The following is a 13,377-nucleotide window of genomic DNA, read 5'->3' as shown; positions in this document are numbered from 1 at the left end:
TTTCATCCAAACACACACACACAAAAAAAATACCTTCTTTTCAGAATCTCAGAAAATCTTCTCTCCTACTAGCAAATTTAAAGTACATCTGACAGTTCTAGGAAAAAAGAAGCAAACACGCTCAGGAGGAATAGAAGGCAAAAAAATAATCAAACTCAGGGCTAAAATCAGTCAATTGGAAACAAAGAGAACAATAAAAAGAATCAACGAACCAAGAGCAAGATCTTTGAGAAAAATCAACAAAATAGACAAACCCTTAGCCAAACTAACTAAAAGGCAGAAAAACAATACCCAAATTAACAAAATTAGAAATTAAAAGGGAAACCTGACAACATAAACTGAGAAAATTCAAAAAATCATCAATCTTACAGCAAAAGCCTATACTCAATAAAACTGGAAAATCTAGATAAAATGGATAATTTTCTAGACAGATAATATATACCAAAGTTCAAACAAGATCAAGTTAACTATCTAAACAGTTCCATAATCCCTTGGGAAATAGAAGCTATTAAAAACCTCCCAACCAAAAAACTCACAGAGCCAGGTGGTTTTAGTGCAGAATTCTACCAGAACTTCAAAGAAGAGTTAGTACCAATACTAAAACTATTCCACAAAATAGAAGCAGAAAGAACACTACCTAATTCATTCTATGAAGTCACAGTTACTCTGATATCTAAAGCACGTAAAGACTCAATAAAGAAAGAGAACTTCAGACCAATTTTGCTTGTGAACATTGATGCAAAAATATTCAATAAAATTCTCAAAAGCATAATCCAAGAACACATCAAAAACATCATTCATTATGATCAAATAAGCTTCATCCCAAGGATGCAAGGATGACTCAATATTCAAAAATCCATCAATGAAATTCACTATATGAACAAACTCAAGGAAACAATCACATGATCATCACATCAGATGCTGAAAAAGCCTTTGATAAAATAAAACACACATCCATGTTAAAAGTCTTGAAAGAAAAAGAAGAAAAAAAGTCTTGAAAGATAAGGTATTCAAGGCACATACCTAAAGATAATACAGCAAACCAATAGCCAACATCAAATTAAATGAAGAGAAACTTGACACAACCCTACTAAAATCATGGACAACACAAGGCTGCCCACTTTCTACCTATCTATTCAATATAGTACTTAAAGTTCTAGCTAGAGCAATTAGACAACAAAAGGATATCAAGGGGTGAAAACTTAGAAAGGAGGAAGTCAAGGTATCACTATTTGCAGATGATATGATAATATACATAAGTGACAGAAAAATTCCACTGGAGAACTCCTACAGCTGATAAGCAAATTTAGCAAAGTGGCTGGATATAAAATTAACTCAACCAAATCAGTACTCTTCCTTTATAGAAATCAAAAATGGGCTGAGAAAGAAATTAGAGAAATAATATCCTTCACAATAGTCACAAATAATATAAAATATATTGTAACTCTAATCAAGCAAGGGGAAGATCTATATTACAGGAACTTCAAGTCCCTGAAGAAAGATATCCAAGAAGACCTCAGAAAATGGAACAATCTCCCATGCTCATGGATAGATAGGACTGACATAGTAAAAATGACCATCTTACCAAAAGCAATCTACAGATTCAATATAATCCTCATCAAGATTTCAACATAATTCTTCACAAACATGGAAAGAACAATTTTCATCTTCAACTTCATACAGAATAAAATAGGATAGCAAAAACAATTCTCAACAATAAGACCTTCTCAAGGAATCACCATCCTGGACCTTAAGCTATGCTACAGAGCAATAGTGATAAAAACTTCATGGTATTGGTACAGAGACAGACAGATCAAACAATGAAATAGAATCAAAGACCCAGAAATAAACCCACACACCTACAGGCACTTTATCTTTGACAAAGAAGCAAAACCGTATGTGGGGCAGTGGACTGTGTGAGGAAGTCTGGTCCTCAGTCAAGCTAAAAGCTTGAAGCCCTGGAGACCCTGAAGGGATGGTAGGGACTTTGCCTGCTCCCAGTACCATTCCCCTGTCACATAACCACAGGACCCCATTAATTTGTGGCCATCAGTCACTAAGGGCAATGCCCAAAGCCCTTCCACATGTAGATGGGGCTTCTCTAACATCTCAGACCAAGACAATAGGAATAGAGGCATGACCTGTGGTCCACAGATGGACTCAAGACAGAGATCTCCGTGCTAATGATATACCTAGAGGTCCAGAGGGTTTTCCATTAAACTTCCCCTTGCAGAGATTCCTTCCTGTAAAAGATATTTAACCTCTATTTCTTCTTGGTCATTCAATATTCCTCTGTTGAGAATTCTCTGTTTAGCTCTGTACCCCATTTTTTAATTGTGTTATTTGAGTCTGAGATGTGGGAAGACCACAGCTAGTTCCGGGGTCCCTGGACCTTCGACAAGGCTGGGGCTGTGGGGTTTTCAGGCTCTTGGACATCCAGATGTTGCTAGGAGAAGAGTTGAGAATGGAGTGGAAAATGGAGGGCTGGGTCTAGCTTGTGGCTGGAGCTGGGATGGGAAGGGGAGCTCCAGCTAGTCCCACTGGGAGAGTCCTTGGCTTCATAGGTGGCAGGCTTGGTGGTGGTTGTGGCTGGGAGTACAGAGAGGGCTTCTAAGGGAGATTAGTTAGACTGTGGTTACATAGTCAAAGGCCTTCTCCATGGCTCTCCACAGTGGATTTCGATGAAAAAGTCCATGTTTCTGAGGTGTTTATTGTCATGGTGGAAAATAGATATGTAGAACTTAAAGAAATGTTCACCATCCTTAGTCACCATGGAAATGCAAATCAAAAAAATCCTGAAATTCCACCTTATACCCATCAGAATTGCTAAGATCAAGAACTCAAGTGACAGCACATGCTGAGGAGAATGTGGAGAAAGAGGAACACTCCTCCATTGCTGGTGGAATTGCAAAGTGGTACAATCACTTTGGAAATCAATCTGGAAGTTCCTCAGAAAATTAGAAATAGTTGTACCTGAAGACCCAACTATCCCACTCCTGAGAATATACCCAAAAATAGTCCACCATCCCACAAGGACACTTGCTCCATCGTGATAATTGCAGCCTTATCTGTAATAGCCAGAAATTTGAAAAAACAAAAAATCCCTGATGTCCCTCAACCAAAGAATAGATACAGAAAATGTGGTTCATTTACACAAATGGAATACTATTCAGCTATTTAAAATGATGACATTATGAATTTTTTAGTTAAATGGATGAAACTAGAAAATATCATCCTGAATGAGGTAACCCAGACTCAAAGGACATGCATAGTATGTACTCGCTTATAAGTGGATATTAGCCACAAACTACAGGATAACCATGCTATAATCAAAATACACAGAGAAACAAAATAACAAGGAGTGCCCAAGAGAGGACTGTTGAATCTTTCTCGGAGGGGAAAAAAAATATTGAAGGCAGATGGAAGGAAGGAACTGGGTAGTAGGGAGGGGATATCATACTATCATACATAGTGAGACCAGGGGAGAGAGAAGGGAGATCAGTGAGGGGTGTTGTCTCCAAGACATTCCAGAGACTGGGAGTGGGGAGGTCCTACAAGGTCTATATGGGCGACTCTAGGCAAGACCTCATAACAGTGCTGGATACGGATCCTGAAGTGGCCACTTCCTGTAGCCAGGCAGGACTCTCAGTGGAAAGATAAGGACAGCAATCCACACACAAAACCTTTGACTCAAAATACATCCTGCTACAAGATGTGCAGGAACAAAGATAGAGCAGAGTCTGAGGGAATGGTCAACCAACAGCTGCCCCAAATTGAGACCTATCCCACAGGCAAGAACCAATCCCTGACACTATTAATGTCACTATTAACACAAGTTCTGTTATGCTTGAAGACAGGAACCTAGCACAACTGTCCTCTGAGAGCCTCCACCCAGCAGCCAATGGATAGAGATGCAGAGACTCACACACAAACATTAGCTAGAGCTCGAGGAGTCTTATGGAAGAATTGAGAGAAGGATTGAGGGACCTGAAGGGTACAGGGACTTCACAGGAAGACCAACAGAGTTAATTAACCTAGACCCTTGGAGACTCCAAGAGACTTAATCACCAACCAAATGGAGACCACAGGCTGGACTTAGAACCCGTGCACATATGTATCAGATGAGAAGGTTAGTCTTCATGAGGTTTCCCCAACAACTGGAGCTGTCCCTGACCTGTTGCCTGGCTGCCCATGGATCTCATGCTTGTCTTGGACCAGCTTGTCTTCCCTCAGTGGTAGAGGATACCCACAGAGACTTGATATGCAAGGGAGGGGATTTAACCAGAAGAGTGACATCCAAAGGAGAACCTCCCCATCTCAAAAGAGAAGGGGAAGAGGGAATGCGGAAAGGACTTGCATGATACTGGGTTGTAAAGTAGATAAATAATTTTTTTAAAAAAGAAAAATAAAATGCAATAAATAACAAAACTTATAACTTAAAAAAAAGAAATAATCAAACTCAACATGCTTTCTTGTCCTCAAAGTTCATTCACATCTTCTTGTGTCAAAAGGATCAAGGAGAAGCAGAGAGTAGTTAATCCCATGCAAACTGTCAGGAAAGAAATGCAACACGTTGTCATCAGAATGTAAGCATCTTTCAAACCATGTGTGATATCAAGATCACAGGAGAAACAGCTAAGAGAACTCTCCTTGGTCAGCATGCAATAGCTGAGTATTCAAAACAGAAGAAAAACTCTAATATATCCATAGACATTGAGCCAGTAAGTGTCCATTATACTGTTCCTAAATGACATAGAAATTTAACATAAAACTGCAATGTAATCCTCATAAAATGGAATCACGTAGAACTAATTTTAATATAAAGTAGGTTGATTTGTTTGAGCATACTGTCCTGCTAAATGTATAAAACGTGCATTCATACCATCATCTTTCTGTATAAATGCAGCATTCATAGAGAACTGGGGTAAGTCACACGTTCTTAATAATGCCAGAAACTGTCCGCAAAGAGGAAGCAGTGATGATCAGCAGTGGTCACACACATACACACACACACACACACACACACAAACACAAACAAATAAGAAGATGACTCAGAGCTAATGAGCATTGCTGGCCATACTCAATATAATGGGGTTCCAAAAATGCAAGCTGAATATCCCAAAAACGAAATGCTGAAGCTGTGGCTATCACTCAGAGGTAAAGTTCTTGCCTAGTAATCATGAGGCCGTAGGTTTAATCCACAAAACATAAAGGAGACAATGAAATGCTTGAAGCTGGGGCTATCACTCAGAGGTAAAATCCCTGCCTAGTAAACATGAGGCCATAAAAACCCAAAAGGTAAAAGGAGATGGGGGGACAGTTCTTAGACAAGCCTTTATTCCCTGTTTCTTTATGAGTTGTTTGATTTCATTAAATTGTGAATATATAAAAGATATATTACACAGCATGTTAAACACAGTCTTTCAGAACACTCTAAGGAGAACTTATCCTCCCATTTGGAATAACTGAAGCTTAAATAAGAGGCAGATGGTGAGTTTAAAAGGTTCCATCATAAAGCAGGTTTTTTGTCTTCAAATGAAGCTCACCCCAGAGCATGCCATGCAGACAGATTCTAATTGCCAGTGATTTAACATTCCAGTGCAAAGTACCTGGTAATCCAGAACCTGTGACTTGAGAAAGTTTAAGAAAAAAATCCTAATGCTAGAAAGGAAGATATAATAGCATTTTGTCATAAGATGTAAGCTGTACACTTAAATCCAGAGCCATACCTCTATAATGCTTTTAATACATTTAACAGTGAGTATAATGTGTCTTAAAATAAATTTTGTAATGTATGTTTCTTTACTCTGATTTTACTGTTTTCTAACCAGATATTTAATAACTTTAATAAAATACAGAATTAGGCACTGTGGCACATTGTTATATACTGGCAACTGTAAGAGGCAGAGGGATCTGAGGCCATAGATCATCTTCAGCTATAGAGCAAGTTCAGGAACATCCTCCCTTACGTGAAACACGGTCTCTGAATATCTAGCATAGTCTCTTCTTTGTAGTTGTGAGCCTCACCCCCTAATGGCTGAGCTATTTCTTCAGCCCCGTCCAAGCCCCACTCCCAAGATTACCTGGGAAATACAAATAGACTCAACAGGAGAAAATAAAGACAACTCAAGGTTAGGGAGTCGGAAGGTGAGAGTGAACATGGGAGAAATAGAGAGGTGAACAGAAGAATCAAAACACAGTGAACAAAATTCTCAAAGAAATAATACAAATATCTTTGAAAGTCTTAAATGCATGTGTGCAGTAAAAAATGATTATATCCAACTAATGTTTCTCTCTACAACTATCCAGATCTTCACCAACACCCCCTCTTCCCAACTTCATCTCTTTTTTTTTTCTTTTTAATAGCCAACTAAGTAGAATTAGTCTGATGTCATAAGGTCTCCCAGACCCCAGGCCTTTCTTTCTCACTTTTCTGTCCCTTTAGGGTCTACCCTTGTCTACATGATTGGAGCCTCCTCTGAAACATTCCAGATTTTTCCCTAATTCTTGAAAGGAGAAAAGATGAAGGATGAGAAATTTCCTCAATGGAGAACACAACCAGAACTCTGTAAACATTGCTCCTATTAACATTTTTTGGTATAAAAGATAAATACAATATGTACCTGGCTATCAAGGCATCCAGTAAAGAGAATTAAGTTGCATAGCTCTGTGCCCAGCTACAACTAGGCACAGGGAATGGTGTTATTAAGAATAAGACTAGTGTAAGTAAAGAATAATCAGCAGCCTCTGCCACAGAATAATACTGTTCAATAAATTTATGACAAAGTACTGGAGATTAAAAATGTTTGGACAATAGGGAGTGTTCTCACGAGATTATCAGCACCCCTTTCCCTGTTACATAGTTCTAGTCCATTATGTCCGGGCTGAGGGACAGAATAAAATAATTAAATAATAAATAATAATTAAAATAAGCAATAAATTTTATAGTACTTCAGGAATGTGTTATAAATTAAGCTTAAGATACAAATTGAAGGTTCACTTTTTTATTTTATGCACAACAATTCAATGTAATGTTACTAAACTATGCTGATAAATCTCTTTTAAAAGATGACTTGCTTTTGAGCTTCAAGACAGAGCATTATTAGCCTGTCAATGAATGATATTCACTTTCCACTTATACAAACTCATTCCCCCCCAAAACCACATATGTTTTAAATATAGAAATTTTCTATTTTAAACAGTGGAAATCTCTAAAACACTAATAAAATTTATATCACAAAATTAGAGTAATGTCACCTGAAAACCAAAATGTGCTCAATTGTTGGCAATGATCTCTCTGACATCCTTTTTGTTCAGATCAATATATGAAGGATTCTCCTTACTTATAAGAGGGAAGGATAAGCTATGCCCTACCATGAAAGAAAAGCGTATTCCACACAGAATGGGCAGAATCATGGATACAAGAGTTTGAAAGACTAAAGCTGAGAGTGGGGTTGGGGAGAGAGAGAGAAATGTCCAAAGGCAGGTCCAGGAACGACCAGAATGCGGGAGTAGACAACGCCCATGAGGGTTAAGGATATCAACTGTATCCTGAAGAGCACATGAGCATCAAAGGTAAAAGCCAAGGGAGAGTCAGTTCAGTTTGCACTTAGAAAGGTCACTAGACAAAAGTCAGTGGGTGGCTGTGGCAAAGAGAACCTGAGGTTAGACTTCCATAGTGGTAGAAAGAAAGGAAGGATTGCTCGGCCCCACAGAGTTCACTAAAGAATTTAATTTCTTTGTGATCATATTTTCAAGGGAATAAAAATTTCACCCAATGGTTTAAAAGATTTGAAAAATCAAAGCTGATTATTTCAAAATAATAATAAAAGTTTTCCATGTAAATTTCTATCAGTATTAAAATTTTACATATTCAGGGAATATTGCAAGCCAACAGCATATTAACAAACTGTGTCTGCAAAATAAATGTCTATATTTTATTATCTCTTAAATGTACTTTAAATATCATATATCTATAATATGTTATGATTGATATAATATATTGTATATCTTATAATGTATTATATTATTACATTATATAGCATAATGATATATAATATATTAATATTATGTTATATATAATATATTAATATGTGTTATGATATGTCATTATATTGTATCTAATGTATAATATTGTCTATATTACATATGTATTATATATAATATATATATGTTATAATATATTATATATAATAAAATAACATACCATATCAAAAAATAAATTTTATTCTAATCTCTTGGGTCAACAGATTTAACCAGGAAGCTTGTAAAATCACTTTCAAGGGCAGCTATTTCCCTCTATCTCCTTCTTGTCAGCAACTATAAAAATGAAGAACGACCTTGCACCTGACCTCTCTCCCTGTTAGTTTTACATCTTTTCTCCTGTAATCCACATGGCCCACTCACATGCACATTTCCAATATTCAGATAATTTCCAGCCTATTCAAGATATACATAAAATAAGATAGTACGGTGTTCTAAAATATTATCCTTTATCTAACATCAATTCTTTATCTTAATTAAGAAAAATAAAATATCTCCTTTTCTAGCATATGATGCATGGTACCCATGGAAAATCCTCATGGATAAGAGACTTATTTTTTTTTACATTTAAAATACTGACATCCTTCTGACCCTCACCCCTTGCACCTAGGACAGGTGGGAGAGCTAGCCCTGGGGTCAGGAGAGCTGGCCCTGCCTCTTACCTGCTACAGCACACAGGAGAGCAGGCCCTGGACCTCACCTGGACTGGCTGCAGGGGTGAGCCAGTCTCAGGGCATGAGAATGGAAGAGTCAGTGGGCTCACCAGCTTGGATACCTCCCAGGTCCAGATCCAGGGCTTTGAGTTGGCCCATCACAACATCTACCCCACGGATGAATTGCAGGAGTAGATGAAGGAGGTAATCCTACAGATCCAAAACTACAGGATCTCCATGACACAGAGCAACAACAGGCTATCCAAAAGGAGTCCCAGTGAGATTCCAATATTGATAGAGTAACAGAAGCTAGAGGCCTTGGACCAGACGAACAATCCATTGCAATGAACATATACAAGCAAAGTGCGGACAAAAGGGTTTGTATGCTGTGGGACACACTGTGACACACTACAGCTTCCACGAAGAGATTTTTTTTCTGTGTTGGAAGTGGGGAGGTTACAAGGGTAGAGGCTGGCTACAAGAGGAGGAGGGGTGAGTGGGATTAGTGACGTGATGGGAAATTCACAAAGAGCTACTAAAAAGTTTTTTTAAAAAAATAAAAAAGAAAAGGAAAAACATATCTCCTTGGTAGCATATGATGGATAGTACCATAGAAAATCCTGGACAGTCTGATAATTTACACTATTGAATGTATTTAGAGTAAATAAATAATAGAAGAGAGGGAACAGAAAGAAAAAGAAAAAGAAAAAATCACCTATGTGACTCTACAGACTCTGTGGCATAGAGAAAATATAAGAAATTGACGCAAGTCTCCAAACAAATGGGACGAAGTAGGCTCCGGGAAGGTAAAAATATTTCCTGATGCAGGAAGTGACCATAGGGATGTCTGCAAGTTCCTGGAGGCCTTAGCTTCCTGTTGACCACAGGCTGTATGACTAAATGACAAGAACAAACTAGCTGCTACAGCAGTTGAAAGTTGAAACAAAGACTCCCACAAAAAAGTTAAAATCCCTGGGAACCTACACCACTGGTAGGGAGAACTAGGAGGTTTAAATGATGTCATAATGTACAATAATGAAAAGTGCCTAATCTTTTGTTGTCACAGCAGTAAAATGAGATGTCCGTCTCTTCTGAGAATTCTATCTGGAAGCCTGATCTGAAATGGGTCTGAAATCATGCCCCTTCCTCCCTGCCAGCCCCACAGGCTTTAGCCAGTACTTTAAAATGAAATGTTCCCTGAAAGAAAAGAGTTTACATAAGTCCCTGCAGCACATAACTTATAATCAGAAAACTCCTGAACACATGAGAAATAAACCTATGTAGGAAAAACAGGGAGGCCACTTCTGCATAAATGCCGGAGGCACATAGCTGCAAAGGCATCTCCTGCAGGAGAACCTAATTGAGGCCTGCCTGAGAGACCAAGGATTGCTGATGCAGTCAATGCCAGCCAATTGAGAACTGCTGTTTAGAAGAGATGCTTTCTTGGGACCAATGGGGTGCAAGTGGAGGGTATTAAATGAGCTTGCAACAGAGTTCAGAGGAGCTTGCTGTGGAGTTTCATCCTGCTCCTAGAGTCTGTGCCACCTAACCTCCAACCCTCAAGGGCAAATAGGGTTGGACAGCAGGCAGTCCAGGGCACAGGCAGAAAACATAGGTATAATAAATCAAACAAGGTATAAAATTGAGTTAAAACTAGCAAAAGACAATGCAGACCCACAAACTGTAGGTGGTAGAATAATCTACTGCACAAGTGAAATAAATGTATTTATTCTTTTTAAGGACAAAAAAAAATTGACACAGATCATACAACTACAAAACTATTTAGATTTTTTTAAAACTTCTAAAAATCAATTTTTTTAACGTCTACTCAAATTTTTGTAGGTTTTGTTTGTTTGTTTGTTTGCTTGCTTGCTTGCTTTGGTAGACAAGGTTTAAACAATTATTCCTTCCAAAGAGAGGGTGGAGAAGAATGAGGAAAAAAAAGAAATAAAACCATGAATGCTCAATTTCATCGGGATTAAAGAAAATAAAATTAGAATCTGATACAACTGTACATGCGAGTTGATTGTTGTAGCTACTGTTCAGTTTCTCCCTCGTGGAATGTAACATTCGTGGTATCTTAGTTTGTTTCAAGTAGGAGCTGAAATACAGATAGGATTTTGAGAAATCCCTTTGACAGGTAAACCAAGAGTCTTAGTGAGCATTCAGGGAAGAAAAGAAAACCAGTAACATGTTTCCTGTTGACTACTGGAAATCCTACATACACTGTGTCAAATCTACCCCAGAATCATTACTAGTTGACAGCCATTTCTGAGACATCAATGCTCATTTGCCTGAATTGGCAATGTATGTAAGCTTCCATCAGGGGATACAAAGCAACTCTGGTCAGAGACATGAAGGAAGACGATTCTACTTGAGACTCTATGAACTGAGGAGACACAGACAGGTCCAACAGCTCACTACTGTGCGATTATTCTTATTGAATGTGCTATCATGTTAGAAAAGACCCTGGCACATAGTAGGCATACAAGATTAAACTATATTGAACCCATGGAATGAATAACAGGCTGGGGGTATAGAGGGTGAAAGACTGGAAAGACGTCATGGGCATAACAGTAGGGCAGTCTAAAAATCCCCTTTGGAGGCTCCAAGGCCTTGACACTATTACTGATGCTATGGTGTTCTTACAGCCAGAAGCCTAGCATGGCTCGCCCCCGAGAGGCCCAACAAAGCAGCTGACTGAGACAGAAACAGATATATCCAACCAATGGACTCAAGTCAGGAACCTCTGTGGTTAAATTAGGGAAAGGCTGGAAGAAGCTAAGGAGAAGAGCAACCCCATAGGAAGATCAGAAGTCTCAACTAACTGGACTCCTGAGATCACTCAAACACTGAGCCACTAACCAGGCACCATATGCAAGCTGGTCTGAGGCCCCCGACATGTATACAGCAGGGGACTGCCTGGTCTGGCCTCAGTGGGAGATGTGTCTAACCCTCAGAGACATAAGGTCCCAGGGAGTGGGGAGATCTGGTAGGGTTGGAGGAGACATCCTCTTGGAAACAGAGGAGAAGAGGAATGGGATGAGGAACTGTGGGAGGGCAGACCAGGAAGGGGGGGTTACTGGACTCTAAAAAATAAAAGTAATTTTTAAAAATCCTCTTTACAAAATGAAACAATCAATAGTTTAGAATTGTTATACAAAGACAGAACCATACTTAAGTGGCTTGACCGACAAATTGTTGCCAAATGGTCAAAGAATAAACCGTTCCAATTTTGTACAGTTTTTTTCAATGATTAGAAGACCAGGGATAAGATATAGAGAGTGTGTCTTTTGCTACTGCTGTGATGATGTGCTGCATTTTTTTGAAGCAAAAGTATTACATTTAATAAAAATATACAAAATGTATAAAAGCTCTAGTCACATGTAGACTACCAAGTATAAATGACATAATGTGAGGTTTCCATATGAAGACTCCCTCATCAGAAAGAAACCAATCCGAAGTTTACCCATTAATACACATATTGCAAAGGTACACAAAATGTTTATCATTTGCCATTGTACATAGATAATAAATTTTAAAAATTAATATCAGAATCTTAATAAGGAACAATACAGTGACCAGTCTAGGTACATATTATTTTGAAGTATAAATAGCAGAGGTCAAAGAAATCAAATAATGTATGAGTGAGAAAACATACAATGTGCCATAATGAGGAGCTAGAAAACTGAATATTGTAGAAAAGGCTTATTAATCTGTACAGGTTGGTTTGTAATAAACTAGTGGCTACTTTTACAGTAACTTATCAACAATCTCGCTGCAATAGTATCTCCCCACCAGTCAGAATTTGGAACAATTCTCAAATTGTCACTTAGCGTTTTCCTTCCCCATCTTCTAATCACAAAAATATGTTTTTGAATAGCAAATAGCCTTTTATGGAAGCCATAGATAAAATAGCCATTACACAAGTTACAACTGAGGCACCTGAACAAACACTACCAACACTTGTGAAAAAAACGTGTTGGTTTTAAAAGTGAAAGTACTAAAGAAGCTATGATATACTGTCCATGCTCTTCTGAAACCCGAATGGTGGAAAGCCTGCCAGATGCCATGTAACCAAAACATTGCACCAAGATCAGGAACCCAATGTGTGCAACGCAGGGTTATGACCACAAATGATTAAATGGCTTTGGCAAAGGAAGAGAAACAGATGAATAGAAGTGAACAGGAAATCCATCACCAGAATTATGCACATGACAAACACCACCTGAAACATAGGTTTAGCAGAGGTAAGCAGGACCAGGCAGGAAACTGCAGAAAGAAATGGCATTTCAAATGGAAAAATAAAATCAAAGCAAATTAAGAAAAAAGAGCAAAACTTGAAAATATGTCAGAAGAAAATAAAGCGAAGTTAATTTGTGAAGTCCAAATGAGAAAGAACAATACAGGCATACATACATACATACATACATACATACATACATACATATGCATAAATACATATATATATATACACATAGATTAGATAGATGATAGATAGATAGATAGATAGATAGATAGATAGATAGATAGATAGATGATAGATAGGTAGATGATAGATAGATAGATAGATAGATAGAGAGATAGATGATAGAGAGACAGATAGAGAGAGAGAGAGAGAGAGAGAGAGAGATGATAGAGAGATAGAGAGATAGAGAGATAGAGAGATAGAGAGATAGAG

This window comes from Grammomys surdaster, unplaced genomic scaffold (genome assembly GCF_004785775.1).
Source record: "Grammomys surdaster isolate TR1022 unplaced genomic scaffold, NIH_TR_1.0 149, whole genome shotgun sequence".
In the NCBI taxonomy this organism is placed as follows: domain Eukaryota; kingdom Metazoa; phylum Chordata; class Mammalia; order Rodentia; family Muridae; genus Grammomys; species Grammomys surdaster.
The sequence above is the reverse complement of the archived record's forward strand: the minus strand, read 5'-3'. Positions refer to the sequence as shown.